Source organism: Anser brachyrhynchus, assembly GCF_964034855.1.
Source record: "Anser brachyrhynchus genome assembly, chromosome: 1".
In the NCBI taxonomy this organism is placed as follows: Eukaryota; Metazoa; Chordata; class Aves; order Anseriformes; family Anatidae; genus Anser; species Anser brachyrhynchus.
Window position 1 is genome coordinate 69,602,789 of NC_137694.1, and position 20,770 is coordinate 69,623,558.

Sequence of the window (20,770 nt, forward strand, 5' to 3'; positions counted from 1 at the left end):
AAACTCAAAATAATAATTTAATTTGACACAGCCTTGCACTACACTTTCCTACTGAGCACCCTGGCTAATACCACTCTTCTGTCTTCCCCTTCCTCCCTGCAATGATCTGCATCCTGTGAATTTTTGTGATTTTTGCAATCTTTTCCATCCTGATCCTAGGAGTGAACTTGCATGAAGTATGAAAATGATAAACTCATTGTGGAGTCTCAATATAAAATGTTGCAAAATCAGCATGATCTGTTTGGTAGTTTTTTTTTGTTGTTTTTGTTGTTGCTATTTTTTTTCTTTTTAATATTAAAAATCTAGAGTTTTATATAAAACCAAAGAATAACAGCCCAATTAAAATTGATTTTTGTTATGCTATTTTTTAGGTTATTTGTCCCTATCTTTAGGAAGAAAATGAGTGGTGAACCCAGGTAGTAAGAAACATAGGGCACATTCACATTATACATTAGGAACTGAATACAGAAACAGAGATTTTTTTTTTCCTCTTCCATGAGATGTTTGGAATGCAGGGAGGCAGCGCTAGCTGCTTTTGACACACTGCTGCCTTAATAAACATAAATACAGAGAGATTCTAGGCTTTGGGTCTGGTCCTGTATTGTTCTGGTGTCCAAATGCCAAGTACTGTCCCATTCCCACAGAGCCTGAAAGGGAGATCTTCATCATGTGGTAGTATCCAGTGTCTAGACATTGAGTGTTCATATCCATGCATGACAGAGAATGTATGTGGGGAAATGTCTTGTGGCTAATGCTTCATTTGTTTGTTTCTACCCTTATTCGCAGTGGTTCTGTGTTACTTTAAGAAGACTGTGAGATGTAATCACTGCAGGAGGTGATTTTTCCTTTGATAGCTTCTGCCCCATGGAGCTGCTGAGCTTGCTCAAAAGGCACCAGCTTCCAGACATGGCTGTATGTGGCAGACCAAGGCAGTACCAGAAAGAGAGAGGAAGCCTGAGGATCATTCAGAGACATGATGTGATATCCAGACCTCACAGGTGTTGGAAAAGGACTTCCTGAAAATCACAGAGGACTGGACAGTGTTCACTGCAAATCAAGGACATATAAAATCACACTTGGAAGAAGGGCTCTGCCTGCCAGAAAACAGCCATTTGATCATGTTTTTAATGTCCATCTCACTTTACCTTGTCACTTTGTGTGTTTGGAAGCTGACTATATGATTGGAAAATAAAAATGAAAAATAAAAGTTATATTCTACAAGGAGAAAACCTATTAAGAACTTGGTTGCCTGTGAAGAGACAGAAGGAAATCTCTGTACCTTCCACTGTTGGAGAAAGTACAGGCAGAGACATATTAAGGCTCTGTTTAGTCAGTCATATCACACCACTGATGGACTCATTTAAGCTGCTGCAGGTAAGGGTTTTTAATAGTTCTTAAGTTGCATGCAAGAGTTCCAAGCACTTTTTAAAATTGTCCCACCTGTGGAATCAATTTTCTTGATTTTTTTTTTCTTCTATCCAGTAAAATGAGTAATAAAAACTCTTAGGGCTGTTAATCACAGGATGCTTACACCTGTTTTGCTAGTACCTTGGCCTACTTAATGAAGTAGGAGCAGGAGGAGCAGCCTTGGCTTTGTGAGTAACTATGTTTCCACTCCTAGAGTCTAACTGAGGCTATCCTGAACTGATTCACGGGGAACTAACTACAGGAATGTATGGTTTCTACCCAACATTTTACAGATGACAGCAAAATCAAGTCCAGTACTGATGAGCTAGGGCTGATGTTTTTTCAGCACTGGAATGAGAATCTAAGTATGTATTTAACATTTCACTAAGAGACTCAATTCAGTAGATATGAGGTCTATGATAGCCCTTAGTTGCTGTGCCACTTTGAGAATGGCTTAGTTTTTCTCTATTTTGATTTTTTCCGCTGCCAAATAAGAACAATATTCTCTCAGTGTGAAGTGCTTTGATAGCATCCAAATGGAATTTCTGTAAGCACACTGTAAGTTTATTGTGTTACTGGACTTTGAATTTTACTCTTGGGAAAGTGCATTAATTATGTAAAGCAGACCAAAGTTTAGCAATGCTAATGGAGCTCAACTATTTAAAAAAGAAACCCTGAGAGGTATCTTGAGACTCTGGGTTGTTGCTTCTGTACATTTGAGCTGGCTCAGAAATGGCAAAATAAATTTGTTGTGCTCTTCAAGTGCTGGGCTGACCATCATATGCTCTTGGGTGGGCAATGTTAAGAGTGGGTAAGTGGACGTGGACGTTGTCACTTCTTGAAAGAGTGAGGTGTCAAGTCTCCTCTGTGTTGAATGTGCCTACGCTTATTTCTGCCTTTGGCTTGTAAGCCATGTGGGAGCAAGACCAAGTGGATCATTCTAGCAATTTTTAAAAGATACTGATAGGGAAGTTCGCTAAGGCAAGTAGAGAGGTAGCACTAGCTTTCTACCTGCCATTTAGCAGAAGATGGTTGTACCTGTTAGCTGAAGGAGATCTGGAGACCTGGACATGTCTCTCCAACAGTACCCAGGGAATGTTCAGGAGGACCAAGAAAGATGGTCAAAATTGTCAGTATCATTTTCAAATGTTGGACATCAATTAATTTTTATTTCTAAACCTAAAAAGTTTTGGTACAACTAACATCATAAAAATCCTAAGTCTGGACTAGCTTAGGAATAGATTTTGTGGGAAATATTCACTCTTAAGCTAGTATTTGGAGTCTTTTTATAGTAAACAGAGAAGGATAGAGGAAGGCACTTAATGCTAGGGCTGGCTAATTTGATTGATTTTTAGATACTTGTTTAAGGATGAAATTAATCACACCTTAAGAACATTTTTCACTGAGAAGTCTAAGTGGGTCAAATATAGGCATATACGTTTGTACAGATGTACCACAATGCAGATTGTAGTTGATAGGGATTTTGTATAGTGTCTTTCCACAGTTCAACCTTTCAGACAGAAATCTCTCTCTCTACCTCTCTTTCTCGACTGAAGAGCTGTTTTCTGAATATTGACTATGAAATAAAATACTGCATATAAAATTACTGGGGGGAAGCAAATTAAAAGCTATTAAAGTGACTCTTTAACATCAAATAGAAATTGTGCCTTTTCAAAATATATTGCGTTAATGGATATTCTAAAAAGGAAGTGCTTTTGTTAAGCTTAAACAAGTAGTTTTCAACAGATATTCTTCTACAACTTCTTCCTGTTAACAAGGAAGAACACAATAGAGTTTAAAAATTGTATAGCAGATGTTAGACTGCTGTGTATGTGTTCTGTACCTATGTTATAGGTCAACACAAAGTGGATATAATTGTGGGTTTTGTTAATTTTATATTTAAAATGATCTTAAAAATTCCAAACAGTTCAACAAATTGAGTGTTTTTCAGTGGTTCTCTACTATGCAAGTGAACACTTTTTAAGTGCAACCTTCTGCACACACATACATTTATATATTTATATTCTTCATCAACACTAATTTATACTACTTCTACCTAGAAAACTTTACTTTTCTTCCTCAAATACCTCAGATACCAAAGACAATAAGACAATAAGCTACTGAAAAAAGTTGGTTTTTTTTTTTTTTTTTTTTTAGTGGTAGTTCCTTTGTGTGAATGTTTCTAGGATTACATCAGGACGCACTCGCTCCAGGGCAATCACAGCAACTCTGAGTTTTCTAACTCTTAAATGTTTGATTTTGTGGCCTTAATTTTATTTAATGTCAGTTCTGTAAGTAATATACATCCTGCTGAAAGCCTGAGTGCTTGCTGAGTAGCTACTACACGTGAGTTCCTGGCCAGTGAGTGAATGAGCCTTTTCTTTTCAATGCTCCGAACTCCTTCCCGCTCCTACTCCTTCGCTCCCAAGGTGACATGGCTGGATCGCAAGCTGGCAGTCTCTGTCTCCCTGTGGTGCTCCAGTCAGCTGAGGTTAGATTTGAGCAAGAATTTATATTTTGTAAAAAGCAGAGGTAATTTTTTGATGTTTTTCAAAAAAAAAAAAAAAATGTGAAATAGTTTGGCTTTTGTTACTTGTGGATCCAGGTTAAAAGCCCAGAAGGTGCTACATATTGCTGTGGTAAGCGGCTGACTCAAACTGAGAGGCTTCCTTCACTACCCCTGTACCAGTATTGTGGCTTTACCACCCTCCTAGTTGGGAACAGGCACTATGACTGATTTGTATACACTGTTTAGTCTCCACGTTTTCCTTTCTGGTTTCTTTTACTGCTCATCTGTGCTCTGTTTCTGACAGCTGAGACATTTGTACATGAGTTGCCTGCTATTTCAGGAAATTCAGCATGGTAGGTGGAGTTGGTCCTGGCTGAAGAGAAGGCCTCTGCATGGCATCCCTGCTGTGGTGGAGCTCTTATGAGGGCTGTTCATTCCTCTTGGGAAGAGGAAGAAGGAAAATGTCCTGACACCCACAAATCCATTCATCTTGATATCAAAGGCCAATTATATTGGTCAGGTATGATTTACCCTTGGTAAATCTATTCTGACTATTCCCAGTCACTTTTTTTCTTTCATCTATCTGTGAATGACTTCTAAGAAGACTTCATGATTTTTTTTTTTCTGGGGACTGAAGCAAAGCTGACCAGCCTGTAGTTCCCCATTTTTTTTCTTTCAGTCTTTTTTTGAAGATGGGTAGAAAGTCTGCTTTCCTCTAAGCATCAGGGCTTCTCCTGATCTCCGTGAACATTCAAAGTTAATAGAGTAGTCTCACTATGACATTGGTCAGCTACCTCAGCACCCTTAAATGCAGCCACTCTGGTCTCATGAACTGGGTTGGGTTGAGTTCTTGCAATTAGTCCCTGACTTTTTTTACATCCACTGTTCATATTTCCTTTCTTCCTCGAACTGCACCTGTAGAGACCTGAAAGACCTTGTTAGTAGAGACTGGGTCAAAAAAGGCAGTGGGAACATCTAATCTGCCCACTGTCACTGAATCACCTTTTCCTTTCAGTAATAAGCCCACATTTTCTGTGTTCAGCCTTTGACTTTGGCAAATACATTCCCCAGAGTTCTCAAGAAAGTCTGGTCTTTTTGAGCTAGACTTTCCCTCTAATTGTAGCTGTTGAAGTCTCAAAATATGTTCAGTCTTTTTGAGTACTTTATTTTGGAGTCTGAACAATTCTTTTAACTTACTTTTGTGTATGTATATGTAAAAAATTGCTATGCTTTCTCACAGCAACATTCTGAATTGATTGAAAGTGATTTCAGAACCTTGGCTATAAATGTCATGAAAGTATTTATACTGCAAATATGTTCTTATGGTACACCTATTCTAGAGACACAATCCAAATTCTGCCTATGGAAAAACTTTAGATGCTTTACAGAAGGAAGTTGTTTGTAACTGTAAGTTTCAATGTGAGCATTCAAACAATACAAAATATAAAACATTTTCAAAACAAAAGATGTTTTAGTTGTTTTTAAAGGTGGCATGTAGAGTTCTCATGTATGTATTTGGTAAAACACATATCATGTCTTCCCATATATTCATACAGTACTGGTAAGATATTATTCCATTTAATGAATTTGCTCCTCCCATATACCCAGAATTATTTCACCACTGTGTATGTAGGCACCTGTTCTAAATTGTTTTCAATGACCCTAATTAGGCTTATTTAAAATTCTAAATTGTTGCTTTCTGCCTTTATTTAGAATCAGATTCCCTTTTTTGTTTTTGTTTTGTTTTCAGAAATTACAGGGGTTGTAAACAAAGGTCCCTGCGTTAACAATTGCTATAGTAGCTGTAAGCAATATGCATTACTTCCATGATGTTCTTCCAGTTGCAAGAAATTTGTTTCTATGCCTGTCTCAGTACTTTGCTGTGTGAAGTTAAAATTTTAAACTAACTGCTTATTACTAAATCATTGCTAAAAGATTAGAGTAATAACTTCCTTCTTAATGGTTTAAAAGTGCAGCCAAAACTAACAAACCACTTCACTATAGGAAAACTTGTACACTTTGATATAAACCATAAAAAAATGTTATCAACTTTTTTTTTTTCCCTTAAAATGGGCTTTGGGTTTTGACTTTTTAAAAAATGCTAGGCTGAAAAACATCCTGTCTTTCCTTTTCATGGATACTTGTGTATGTGAGTGAGTACAACTTCCAAAATATATAAAGTCCATATTCACTGATATAGAAGAATCATATCTTTAGTACTGGCCATTCATTTAGTCAACCTGACCTTTGGCATGCAGCTCTCTTCTTGGAGTTGAGAGCAAATATGGAATGGGAATCAATGAACTCAAGTTTTGATAATCCATTCAACTGAGAGTGTACTGTACATGAGCCCCATGTCAGACTGTGGAAATTCAGCTTTCAACACTTTAAGGGCTAGAGACCTGCTTTGACAGTAAATGACAGATGAGCACTGGCAGGGCATTATGGTCCTTCCTTTCCTCTGCATTCCTCTGGTTTCCTTCCTCCATTTCTGTTGGTGAAGGAGGAACTGAGGCTCAGCACAGAGGGCCCTTCGAGTGTAAGGAACGTGGTCTGCAATGCTCAGCCAAGTATAAACTACAAAGATACAACTCTCCTTTAATCTCTAAATTTTCAGCCAGCAGCATTTTATTCCATATAACTTTAGTGTCCAACATGATGCAGACCTGTTCTTTAGGGGAGTGTGGAGGTCATACCACAGAACTACTGATAGTACTAAAAACTTACCAGAATTATATAGCACCCATCTGTTGTTATGATACTGTGAATGACTGTGTGAGGCTCAAGACAATTGAACCAAGCTCCCTGTGTAAGCAGAACTTTCTGACAGAGTTAGCAGTAGTTTTATCACCACCCTGATTAAAGAAACATTATCTTAGTAAATGTTTCTTGTCTGATAGCACCAGTTTATAATGTTGGTTCACTCAGTATCAAAGTGCTTTAATGTTTGCTCAAACTCATTGATGAGGAAGAATGCTAGGAAGCAAAATAAGTGACCAAACAAGTGTGTGCTGAAGGTACTTAATATCTTAGTTTCATTTTATTATCAATAGTCCGCACTCAATAATGGGTTATGCATATTTCAAATCCAAATGACTAATTGGTAAGTTAGTTATTCATTCTGATTGTCTCCAATTTCATTTTACTTAGCAGACGTGATTGCCAGATTCCAGGAGCATAACTTGCAACCAGCTAACTAATACTGTGGAAGAGTTACTACTGAGAAATTTGCTTAGGGATAAGAAATACATTGTAGTTTCGTACAGAGGCCATTTTTTGCATGACATGGTTATAACCCACTTGTGGCAGCAATAATCCCCAGTGGAATACAGAATATTATCTTTTTGTTAGCCTCCTGGTTTTATAATTAATTTAAAAAATGAATCCCTGCATAGTTGTTTTCCAAGGAAGAACATTATTTCACAGAATGATCTAAGATGTTTGTTTCACAGAAGATTTTTCTGCATTTTACTTATGTTTCTTTTTTCTCATTTCAGTCATGGAGATCACTGAATCAGGCTTTTGTGAAAACTGACAGCATGTGGTGATTTAACTTTTTGTATTGCATGATTTGTGTATCTTTCCTACCATCTGACAACTATAAGGCACAGTGTTCCTTCAGTTTATTCATGGAAAGAAGTTTACACATTTTTGTGTAACGTATGTAACGTGTAATGTATGTAGTTACACATTTTTGTGTAACGTATGTCTTTTTGTTGTTTTGATTTTAAGTGAATGTACTTATAGAAAACTGATTTTGAAAATCAAGATGTTTATATCCTTACATTACAGAGAATTATTAAAAACAAATGCTTCCTGTATTCATTATGGCTTAGAGATAAAAACAACTAGGTGAATTACTGCCAGTGAAATACTCCAGCTTTAACAAAGGTTTTCTCTAATGATGATAGTAATTACAGCTGAGTACGTTCCAGGACTTCAAATTCTCAGGCACACATTTCATCCATGCTGTCACTTGAGATATTTAGATTTCAGATTTTTAAAATGATATAGCTGACCAAGTATTTTTTCATGGTGATTGGAACAAGTAAATATGAGATCAAAGCACTTTGTTACCATCTCAAGATGCTGATAAATAGCAACATCAGAATGGTGTGGAACAGATGGATGTTCTCATTTGTATACCAGGTGAGTAATTTCTCTCCAAATGGAAGGCTTCCAGCTCAGCTTTGTGGCAGTGCAGCATAGTGTAGTGTGAAGTGTAGAATATTATATCTTAATCTACTTTCAACTTAGTTTACAGGGTTGGGGAATAACCAGTTAATGATCAAGAAAATGAGATGATCACCTATACAGAGGGAAGGAAGCCAGGTATCTGAAGGTATCAGAGTTTGTGAGAAACTTTGTGATATACTGTCTCTAGTAATATTGCCACTGAGAGATTTGGCTATAGTTTATTGAATTATTTTGTTAAATTAATACTATTTTGAGATGATAATGTTTCACAGAAAAATGCATCTGGTTTGGGGGTAGAGGGTAAGAGTTCTTATAAGTTTGTTCTTTTTATGAATGGCATTATTATAGTAAGTTCTCTCTGTTTTTTTCTTATTTCAAATCTCATGGAGTAAAACCAACTCTGCCTGTGGGCTTTTTACACTGGACTTGTTACCAAAGTAATTAAACACAGGGCACTGCAGTTCAATTCATGTCTGTTAAAGTTTAATCCTTAGCCACTTTGTTCTCTTACATGCTTTGGACTACTGATACCATAAAGCTACAAGGCATCTGTTAAAATTAAATTGTAACAGACTGATATAATATGTCTGAAACACCATGCAGAGTTAAGACCTATAGTCTGTTAGTGTGATTAATTACTACCTTTGGGAATTCAAATGTCTACTCCACAGCACAAGCCTTAGCTCAGTTGCAGACCTGCAGAGGTTATGGGCAGGCTGAGCTGCTCCACAAGATGCTCTTGGAAATCTCTGTACTTTTGTGAGAGCCTCAGCTGGCACTGTTTTGTATGTTATTGTTAAAACAAACAAGCAAACCCAAATTCTGCAAATCTAGGAATAATCTGAAATATGAAAGATCTTTGGAGTCCAAAATCTCAGCAAAGAATTCAGGTTCAGAACCAAGCTGCTGAATGAGGACGTCTTACAAAGGCAATATATCAAAAACTCTGGCTGTGTATACAAGAAGATACACTGAAAATGAAATCCAGTGAGGATTACAGTAGTAGGTATTGTACTACACTGGTACCCAGATTCTTAAAGAACTCACTCCATAAAGTATTAAACTGAGCAAAATATGGTAGTATCTTTACAGCTTTAGCAGCAGCAAAGATATTGAAGGTATACAATGCATTGGACAATACTAACTACAGTGAACTGAGATGTTGTGCAAGATGGGCTGTTTAGAACCATACAGATTCCTCTTGTGCTGAAAGATCTATTTGTTTCAGGACTTCAGAATACAGTTTAGTTTCCTGTTTCTAAAGCCTGAACCTATTAGAAGGAAAGCCCTGCCTTCCAGAGCACTCCAAAAGAAAACAAATGTTAATTTTTATATATATATATATATATATATTATTTTTATTTTTTTTTCTTGCTTAGAATGATTTAACATGAAAACCTAACTTATTGGGACTATACTAATCTTCCTCCCAAAGCGTCAACTTTGGACTGTGCTGCATGGCACTGATACCAGTACTGAACAGATATCGTATCCAGGCAGTTTGAATGTTTGCTTTTCTTTGATTTCCAAAACTTGGTCAGGAATAGCTAGCACATCAGCATACACATGTGCTAGATCTACAGGAGGGTGACAGGACTCTCTGACTAGTTTTGTAGCAGGGTTATTTGGTAAGGTTGTGGGGTGGGGTTTTTTTTGTTGATTGGTGGGTTGGTTTTTGCTTGCTAGCTTGTTTTCCCCCTGCAAACTACTTTAGCAGGATAATCCTTGTACTATCAAAAACAGCTTTGAGTGGTAGTGAACTTACCAAGAGCCTTATAATAAAAAATGGTACCGCTGAGAGTTGTTTGTTTGCTGTTAACAGTGTAAACAGTTTCTTTTAAAAGTGAATCCAAATATCCAAGCCCTCTCGGGAATGGAACAGCGTGTGTCTTTAAGGAGAAATGTAGGGTCCTGTTTCCCAGATTTTGGTCTGAAACAGAACTTTGAACTGCACTCTGGCCTCAAAAGAGCAGGAAAAGACTAGTGGTACAAGTTTTAGAAAGAGGTTTTTTTTTTTGTGTGTGTGTAAGTGCTGGATTCAAATGAGTTGTTTGTACCTGGAGGTTTTCCTTCTAAACTCAATTGAAAGGTACTAACCTAACCCAAAGAAAAATGGAGAGTAGGGTTGCACAATGGGATGAGTTTCTCTATTCTTTTGTTTGTTTTATGGAATGAAGCGTGATTATTTAATTTAGAATCCATTTTGTAGAGTTATTAGGCATACTGATAAGAAAATAGGGATGTGAAAAGATGTGAAAACCAAGGCTGTGGGACAGAGAATGGGAAAGGGCATTGTTTAAAGTTGAGACAAGAAAGAAAGTTATAGGATGCACCCCAATAGTTCTGCAGTGGCAGAATTATGCTAAGTGCATCAGGCTCACTGAAACATGACAAAAAGCTCTTTAAGTTGTGTGACTTTTTACAAAAGGCTGCTTGAAGTATCTGAGGAAGTAGCCAGAAGTAGAGTAATACAATGAGTCTCTTATAACTACCAGCCAGGTTGATTTTGTATGCATTGTGTATTGTAGTTATCATCTACAGGACAGAATGTTAAGCTAAACAGCTTATTGAAAGTGAGGTGGCAACAGTGTCATGAAATAGCATATACAATAATTCTGATATGCACTGCCACTTTTATGAGCCTTGTGCATATCAAGAAATCCAAACGAAACAAAGACATTTTCGTAGTAAAATAATTGAGAATAAGGAAGGCCTGCTAATTTCATCTGGGATTGCTGGTACAAACTCAAGACACAAGCATCCTGATGTCAAAGGGAAAAGTAGCTAATTGTTGAGCAGGACATTAATGAATAAGAACATATATATATATATATATATTTGTTTTGTTTTGTTTTCCACACAGCTTTGGAAAACATAAAAGCAGATTTCTAAGGCAAAGGACACAAACTGGTACTCCCAGAAGAAACGTGAAATATTAAAAGTGACTTTTTAATGCTTCAGCTCAGTTTGAGAGGAGATTAGTTTCTAAGTAGAGAACCTGCTAGTCTTAATAAACTGGACTCCTCCTTTGTGTTGTTTTCTGCTGCCATGCTTTATTATTTCTGTGTTCATGGCAAAATTTTGAGAAATAGAAATGATGTTACTGACAAACTGAATTGTTTCTGTTTAAGGACAGACATTTTTTATACGGCATTTATTAAGAACTATGGATTTTTGAACACTTGTTTAGGAAAATTTAAAACAGCACATTAGCACACTTATTAAAATGTGTTTATCTCAGTAGAAACTAGTTTTCAAGAACCTCATACACTTATTAACATATAATTAATTTAGTTGCATGATATAACCAGTATTTTCAAGTTATTCAAATGAAGTCTGGGGAGAAGAAATACTTCCTGAAATAACCCCCACAATATCTAAGCATCTTTTGTTTATAGATAATATCTTCCTATCTCTTCCAATAATAAAGATGCCACAATAAAATTTACATAATAAAAATACATCTTTTTGTTTTGCTTTTCCTATAAGACAGAAGCAAAGTATGGAGGAAACTCAGTCAATCGTCCTAACAATTTAGCAGGCCCATATGAACAGAGGGAGAGTAAATAAAATACCAGTGGGGATTTATCATTGTTGGCTGGGCTTTATCTCTCAAGATATACTCCCTGCCATGAGTCTGGTTAATGCACCTTGCAGCTTGGTCCCTGCATCTAGACTGAATTCTGGTGGATGTCAGCTCTCAGTACCATGGTAGAAGGTAGCTAAATACAAATGCCGACTTTTGAAGGTGTTGTGCTGTACCAGAAAACATTTCAGGTCAATTGAATAAAACAACAGTGTTCATTTTTGGTTAAAAATAAGTAAAGATGTTTTCTTTTGGTTTTCCTGTAAAGTTGTTTGTTTTAAAATGGCTTTCACTGCAGAAGATTTGTTTTGAGGATGCAACATTTTTTTATTAAGGAGTTATTCCCTAAACCTGTTTGGTTCCTGAAATGGTAATCATCTCAAAAAGTAATTCTGTCTCTGGTAAATGAGAGGTCCAGTAACACGTCTTAGGTAGCATAGACAGTGGGTACAGTTCATGTAAGCACAAGAATGATGGCTTTTATGAATTGCAACTGACTTCATAGGTGACAAATCCAAGAACACATCTGTCTGATAACCTGCTGGAAACTATTGATAAAATGGGAGGGTGGTTAGATGATGTACTGCTTTTTTTTTTTTTTGTATGATAGGTGTGAATCTAAACTTATTTTGACTATAAACTACAAGTCTTGGCTGACTAAGCTTAATTCCAGTGAGAACAGCTAGCTCTGAGGAAATAAACAAAAAAGACAGTACTTGTTCTCTAGTTCTAACTAGTAGGACCAAAATAAGGGTTAATATTAAATGAGATCTTCAACCATGAGGTAAACAGAAATGAATATGCCTGTGTCATAAGGAACGTCTTAGTTATATTTGTGAAGCCAAAATAGGAGCCTGCTGGAAATGCTAACTCATCTTCTAGTGACTGTCTCACAGTTTTCAGCAGAACAGGTGGCTAAAGCCCACTTGCAAGATGTATCATGAGAGTAATTTATAATGTCTGTGTAGCGTTTATCAGAATATAAATATATGAAAGATAAAACGTGCATACAAAAGATAAAACACAAAGACAGTTAAGTAAGCTGTGCTGCCTAAAAGCTAGCTAAAACATCTTCAAAGAGAAGTATTGTAAGGCAAGCAATTTCAGACAACAACAAACAATTGTCAACTCTGTAAAATAGTTTTAGGTGTTGGCATCTCTCATCCTATTGCATTGACTTTCACAAGTCTAACTAGCAGCTCATTTTTTATGCTAATGTAACTTCAGCGGTTAATTGAGAAAGATGAAGAAAACCAGGTCAGCTGATTGTTCCAGCTGTTTGGGCTGAGAGGTGTCATATGGAAAGGACTTAAATCTATTACAAGAGAGAAAAGTGAAATACATGCATGTGTGATTGTTTGTGTTTTCTGGGGAGAAGGGGTTTTGCTTTCTCTTTTGCTCCCCTCCCCTCCAATTCTTTAATGTCTTATTCATTCTAGGAAGATGCCAGAAGACATATGGATTTTTTTTTTTTTAAGTTAAGTTTGACCAGTCATCAGTGCTTAGTACGAGATGGACGATGATGGCTTTGGCTAAATTATGAGCCCTTTTGCTTGAAGCTCTGGCTCCACAGGTGCTCACCATCTGATATCAGCAGAAAAGGAGAAACTTCTTATACTGATCAGTGGCCATTGCTTCTTCCTCCTCTTGGGAAACTCAACTTTTCAGGAAACGCAGGTACAGATGTTGCTCGTGAAATGGTTGTGGAATGTTGACAGGAAAGTCAGGTGCTGTTTTATGTTGATATTTCCTTACTGTTTAAACCTGTGAGCAGGTTTCAGTTGAGTTACTTGCACTTCTTGGCTCAGAAAGTCTGGATAGCAGTCCAGGTGCCACACAGATGGTGAGTTTGATCTTTTAATATGTGCTCTTAAAATCCTGATGGTACTATTAAAGCTATTGTTTGTCTTACCTCAAGAGGACAATAAATTCTTTTTCAGGACTACAAAAAAAACAAAACAAAAATCAAAAAACAGTAAACTTGAAGTGTTGTTGTGCTATGTGAAGTGTAAGGCTGATTCTAGAGAACAGTGTTCAAAAGTTTTTTTGTTGTTGTTTTGTTTTGTTTGTTTGTTTTTTAAATCTTATTCCTGATGTGTGCATTATTCCCGTCTTTTGCAGAGGGTTCATTTTGTCTTCCATTACATTATTTGCTGGAATGGCTTTAAGGCTGATAAGAATGCTAATGAAAAGTACGTAGTTGAGATATCTTTCACATATGGGTGAATTTATCATTTGCTCTCTTTCTCAGATGGTTCCACCCTAGTCTCTTGGGGAATATCTGCCTATTCTTGGTAGTCTGAAAATTAGGGAAAAATTGAATTTTTTTCCTCTGTGACCAGAAACGTTTTCATGCATATTTCTGTAGCTTGGGAATACGACCAGGTTTGAAGCAATCTTTGGGTGATATCAATTGAACAGTGGTCAGGATAGCTTTCTTTTATTTGAACTTGACTGTAGTCGGTAACTGGTCTTCACATTTGACTGCCAGATTACTTACCCCCCTTGACCCCCAATCATGTCTCTGCCATCTGATAATCTGACTGTTCTAGGCCTTTTTGCTTGAGATGATGTCTTTAATTATATTTGGAAGCTGATAGCTGGTTATTAGCTGAAGTATTAAGTCATTCAGTTTGCTAACTCTGAAATTTTCAGTGGACTCTGAGATTTTTCAGTCTTGTTCTGAGAGCTCCTATGTAATTTCATAATTGACTATGCTTCTGCATACTAGTTTAGGATAGAAACGTTAAAGCTGGAATTTCTTTGATTTAAGGGAACCTATGAGCGTCTGTGAACATTGGAAAATTTCTTCTGATCTCGTGTTTGTTTGTTTGTTTGTTTTACTTAAGATATTGTCAGCAATATTTATGGGGGTTATTAGTTGCTATGGGTTTAAGGGCATATCAAATATGCCCAGAGCACAGAATAAATGTGTGTTTGTCATCACCTGAACCTGAAGAACTGGTATGGTAATGGGAATGAAAGTGCACAAATGAAATTATGCTTTAAAATGCTTCTTGGATCAGAGCTTGAAAACGGGAACTATGCTTAACACTCAACTATGCAGGCATTTCTTCATTATTATGGAGCATAGTCAATATAGCCATCAGAAAGTGTACGTATAGGTATCTGTGAGTCCAGCAGTACAGGATGCAGCATCCCATGAATTGTCATTACTTTTCAAAGAACAAAACTTGTCACTTTTGACAGACAGTCTTCACTTTAGAAAACTCAGAGTGTAGAAAACAGTGTGGAACAGTATCTTTGAAGTGCACGGCTCCAGCTAGTTTTTTTCTTTGTTTGCTCATTCAAACTATAATTCTAAATGAGGCCATAATGTAAAATGAAATTATATAGAAAAAATAATGGTAAAAAACATTTGCTGATAATTAAAATAAGCAAACAGATATGATCTGTGATGGAAACCCCAGAACTTCTGAGTTGAGAATTGTCTGATTTAAAGCTTTGTGTTGGCTTCCGCCTAGGAAAGGGGATGGTAAAGAGTCCTAAATGGAACTCTTACCCCCAGGCTTTGTTTATGACTGCATTTAGCTCTGACTTGCACAGAACCATAAATATAAAGCCCATTAAATATGAAGACCTACAACTGGATCCATGAAATCAGTTGCATGCAAAAAGTCAATGGTGCTTAACTGTCAATTTTGATCATGGGATGGAGGCCAATATTTTTTCTTTAAGTATTATATAAGTGCACTTTCAGAAACCTCCCTGTCTGCATTTTGGAACTGAGTAGGGTCCTATTTTAATTTTCAGATGGAGTGGAATTATTTCAGGAGGGCCTCTATTCTGGCTTTTGACTTAGCTCAAGAGGCTGCAGACTCAAGCCAGTGGCATTTCTCTGTATGTCTGTAAAAGAGTAACTTCCAAACATCACATCTGATTGCTTGCAAAACTTTAGGGAAAGCTGCAAGCTTTGATAGCCAGAACCTTATTGATTTCACAGAAAAGTGCTAAGAGAAAATAGGAGACACGTGGAGCTTCTGTTCTCTCTCAAGTACAGCTGTAATTTGTCTCATTAAATCAAAGACCTGATTAATGGCCCCACTATAACAAAGGAGAAATGCTGACTGCTTCTCGTAATAGTTTAAAGTGTTGTTATTCCAATTAACTGCCTCCTGGAAAAGTATAGATGGTGGGAGATGGAGGAGAAAATGGGAGATGCTAGGAAGTATGGAACAGTAGTTTGGGGAATGTTAGAATATCCTTCCTAGTAAAGAGAGAGAAAACAGTTCAAATGCCAGCAGGGAATGAAAGAGTGAATATGAGTGTGCAGAGCCAAGGTAAGAGAGAAGTGTTATAGAAAAAAAATGGGTATCACAAAAGGTAGTTTCTCTGGCCCTTGTGGACCAGAGAAATGTGGAGGTTCAGCTTTCAGGAAGAAAGAAATATGGGGGGAGATTCATGTAAGGAGGCTGTAAGGTGCAGAGCATGTTGGTGGTCTGAAATGTGGGAAGTCTCTATAAGATGCACTTGAAGGATGCTGTGCTGGTGATGAGGAGGAGCTGTGCTGCCCTGGGGGGACTCACTGCTGAAATTGGACAGTGCAAGGGAATGGGGAGAAATTCTGCATCTTTGCTGGGGCAGCAGAAGAGACAGCAATGTGGAAGGCAGAGAATCTTTGGGAGGGAAAAAGGAGGCTTTGTAAAAAATCTGATTTGGACTGATGGGAAACTGTGGAGGAGAGACTTGGGAGGAAAGCAAGAAACCTCTATGGCATGTTGCAAGCTCAGCTTACAGAAGCTACAGAGTGTATGACCCTCTCGTTAACTTCATTTCACAATGTTCCCTGCATGCTTTGTGCAGCTTCCAAGTAACACATGACATCAGCAATCTTAATAAAAAACACCTGCTTGGTACTTTTTATGTTCAACTCTGTAAACTTTCTTAGTCCAAAATATCCAGTGCTATCAGTAACAGGAGTATAATTAGTTTTCTCTAAATTTGCTGAACTTTGTTAAATGGGTCCTTTCCTTAAGGAGAGAAATATGAATTTATGCACTTTAGCTCTACGTATTTGAAAATCATCTTTTGGCTGTACAGCCTTTTACAATGAAATACACCTAGTCTACCAGGTTCATGGCCTGTGTTTCAAGGATGAATGAATGGCCCCTGTGCACCAGGGAAGTATAGGGTGTAAATGGCCGTTGATCTAATGGGAAGAATGTTCAACACACCCCAGAAGATCTCTTTAAACTTCAGGTGGCCTGGAGTCTTTCAAGTCATACAAGAAACTATGTTTATACATCCTTCAGCACAAGGAAGAAGCTGCTGTGAGCCAGAGGTAATTAATATCAGCAGTTGAAGCAACTGGTTCAAGAAAAAATTGCTTAGCTCTCCGCTATTGTGTTCCAAGACAACCAAGGTTGTAATATTCCTGTCTGTTGAATATTAGTTTAGTACCCCTCAATACATAACACAGTATAAGAAGGATCTTTTTTTTTTTTTCCCCTGGTTTACTTTGACAAGCTTGTTCCTTTTTTTAATTTTGACCAAAGTTTACAAAGTTCTCAGGAGAAAATAGATGTGCTCTTCTGCAGGGGCCTGTGTGTTTTTGAGGAGTCTGAGTTTTCATTATAGAGCCACAGCCAGAAGTCACAGCTCCTTCCTGTGGCTCCCTTCCTTTCCAGTTTAATCTTTTACTAGTAACTAAAGAGAGCTTTCCTCAAGATAGATTCACTGTTTTAAGTGAATGGAGCCGTTGGTAGGAGCCTTCTGAACAACTTTTTGCCTTACCACAAAAGATTCATGCATGAGTCTGGTTTCTGAAAATTTGTTTTAGGACAGGGAAGAAGGTCATGACCCTGAGATTTTAATGTTTAAATCAACAGAACATCTTTGTGATCTAGCTAGGACAAATGGAAGGTCATCGGGCAACACTAGTCGTGTTGCTAATTTTCCAGAGTGCATTCTTCTGAACTTGGAAGAAAAAGATTTGCCTGAAGGGATACACAACTATGGGGGCACGTGAACAACTTTTTAACATGAAAGTTCTGTTTATTAAGAGACAGAAATAAAATAAGTGGCTTTCCGTAGAGATTGGTGGTGAGAAGAAGGCCTGAGGCTGACCTCAGTGCACTTCCCAGTAGGGCCTGTGGCACGGCAGAGAAGCCTTGAAATCTGCTGCCAGAGCTCGAGGCCTCAGGTAACACAGCCCTCATGCCATCTTGTGCTGTCAGTGAAGGCCAAGGACCTGTCATGCTGCCTTTGCAGTCATTGTAGGAGCCAAGCTTAACATGTGGGGCTCAGTCTGGAAGTTAAAAGTGGATGAGATGCTGTTTCCCCAGTCTCCCTTGAACTACGTGCAGTGTAGAAACAGAAAGAATGTCTCTGTCCTTGAGTGAGGATTTCTAGTTCAAGTCTTTTGGAAAGAAATGGAGTAAACTGATTTTCATTTGCACTTAGTTTGTAATCAATGCTGCCTGCCTTTGCTGCCATCATACAATCTCCAGTGTCTTTCAGGTTCTGTTGAGCACAGACCATGAGGGCATTATGACACCTAGTACAAAGCAACAAAATTATTATAGATGAACATGTACATATATAAATGCCCCAGACTTTATAATCTACTTTTTCCACTTCCCACACCCCTTCCTTTTTTTCACATTGACACGTGGGTAGCAGTAGTGTAGAACAGAGATGTATATTTTTGTCTGTTCAGGACATGAGAAAGGGCACAGAGCTTTCTGTTTCAGCAGCTGTTCTCAGAAGCCAGCATGCTAACTGTATTTATTTATTAGTGGGTTGTTTTGGATAGGATTTTTTTTTTTTTCCCAGAGTAACTTGTTGCAGTTCTGCTGTAATCAGTGGACATGCTTTCACTTTCTTACACCAACAAAGCAATTGGCCCAAGAGAATTTCTTGGATTATTCTCCTTTGACCTTCAGATTCCCCAGGTTAAGTGTTTTGTTTGTTTGTTTGTTTGGTTTCCTACATGGCTCCTCCATTATCATCTAGCTCTGAATGCATCCTCTTGGTATGTGGAATAGCAGAAGTATACATCCCGTGTTTTCTGAGGACGTGGAACGTAACCTTCAGAAATGAATTTGTTGCTCCTCTAATCCAGAAGCTGTTGAAATAATTACATCTGGGTGAAAAATGAAAATATATTACAGTCAAAGAAAAATTGCAGATTCTTTTTACAGCAATCACAGTTTCTAATGCTTCTGTAGTTTTCACTTACATGTATGTGAATTTATTAGTAATCTAATGAAATGTATAAATTTGCCTGTCTGAACTCCTAGGCAGAAGCTATCTGAAAGTTTCCTAAATTGTTCAAATATTCAGACCTAACCTTATTTTTTTTTTGTGATGCATACATATATATATTGAATTTGTGTATCTTCACTTCTCTAATTTCCAGTAGTTCATCCACCTGAAAACAGCATCTTTCTCTGCAAAGGTTTACTCACAGCAAGAGCAGCTGTGTCTCTTCTGAACAGCAGAAGAAATGTTACGCCTGTGTTAAGAAAGCTCAAGTTGAACCCTGACTCTCCTTCTCCCTTCCTGTTCAAATAGTGACTTCTTGATATTTTTTTTTCTTTCCTGTTTACAAGTCATTCTGGTGCACCCCTATTTCCAAATTTCTGTGTTGTTATCAGGAGTAATGGGTCCTTCTGAAAGGGGGGGGGGGGAGAAGTGGGGGGAGGGGGAGTGTGAAACCTTGGCCCTCTTCTTTCCAGCTGTTTAGGCCTTAAGACAAAAATGTCATGTACATTGCAACAAATTTTGAAAGCTAGTAACAGTGAAAAAATGTCATCAGAAGCTGTGCAGAAATACATAGGTGGAAATGACAACTTGAGGGCTGATAGTGTTTTCTGACTCTTCTGGTGCTTTCTTTGTTTGTGGCACCTACTAGCACAGGATGGAGAAAGAGCAGGGGTCAATATACGCACCTCACAGCAGTTGGGGCTGTGCTGTTACCAGACCTATCTGCTTTTAAGACTCCAGAGATAAGGTGGGGAAGAAAAGCATTAACTAGTGTATGAGTATATACTATATGCCACTATATACCCACCTGTAAAATGGATACTTAAATGTGCCAACTTTCAGGAGTGGTATAGTAGCTCCTAAAATTACTCATGAGTCTCGTAGTGATGGTATGTGTCCTGGGATCAAGTCTGCCAGAACAAGAGATCTTCTACTTGCTGTGTGACTTTAGCAAATACAGTTATTTGTGCTCTGCTTCCCCTTCATAACAGGTTTGTTGTGTAAAAACTTTAATAAAAAAAAAAAAGTCACAAATCTACATAAACATGCTCAAGACAATAGATTCTGAGGCTGTAAACACGTTTGTGACCTTATTAAGATGAAGAAGTTTTTGGAATGAGAAGAGGAAAAGCCTGTGATCTAATGAATACAGTTACAGTAATAACAAAGGAAAACAGAAAAAAATACCATCAACATAATTATTTTGGAAGTCTCACTTCTCTGTCCTACCCACTGCTGTGTCTTTATGACACCCTTTATTTCAGGATAGAATACATGGTTCAGCATAACTCAAATCCAGAAGTGTCATAATGCTGGAAAAAAATTGTATGCAATTAATATGAACAAAACTGCACAAAATGAATTTTGCAATCCAGAGTTGTTATAAAATGGATGTCAATAAAAGCACTTCTGAGTATTATCAAAATGGCTCTTCCTAAAAGGATCACAGGTGTGATGATTATTTGTTCAACCTATTTCTCATCAGTGTGGAAAGATGAATATATATATATGTATATAATGTTCTGTGTTTTTAGTAATTTAGCATTGTTCTTTTCACTAATTAACAAGCAACTTCATACTACTTGTAATGAAGGTAGCATACGTAAGAAAAACTGAAAGAGGAGGAGTTTGGGGCAGCTTGTGTACATCAGCGTTTGTTTAAATTAATAAACCTGCTGTTTTTTCAGCCCAGTTCCCTATTTTCCCTCTTTTCTCCCCAGAGCAAAATTCGTGCTTCCTGACTGCCTGTGGGAAAGGGGTAGATGATGTCATTCTAGTGGCCAGATGGTCAGTTCACAAAATCCACTATCTCAGTCTTAACAGTGTCAGAAAAGAAGCTCACT

At 37.5% G+C, this 20,770-nt stretch overlaps 1 protein-coding gene across 7 annotated transcripts in view; it reads left to right on the top strand.

Annotated features, from left to right (window-relative positions):
• The window catches only part of LOC308187627 (uncharacterized protein), a gene marked incomplete at its 5' end in the record, with an annotated part of 91,496 nt that overhangs the window by 28,819 nt on the left and 41,907 nt on the right, over positions 1-20,770 (top strand). For 2 of the 7 annotated variants that reach the window (XR_013944826.1, XM_080575786.1), the window contains 3 exons: positions 787-3,898; positions 7,414-13,376; positions 13,474-13,542. Of the gene's footprint in view, positions 1-786; positions 3,899-7,413; positions 13,377-13,473; positions 13,543-13,820; positions 13,892-20,770 lie in introns of those variants that run through there. The other 5 variants (XM_080575787.1, XM_080575788.1, XM_080575789.1 and 2 more) reach the window with 5 other exon arrangements.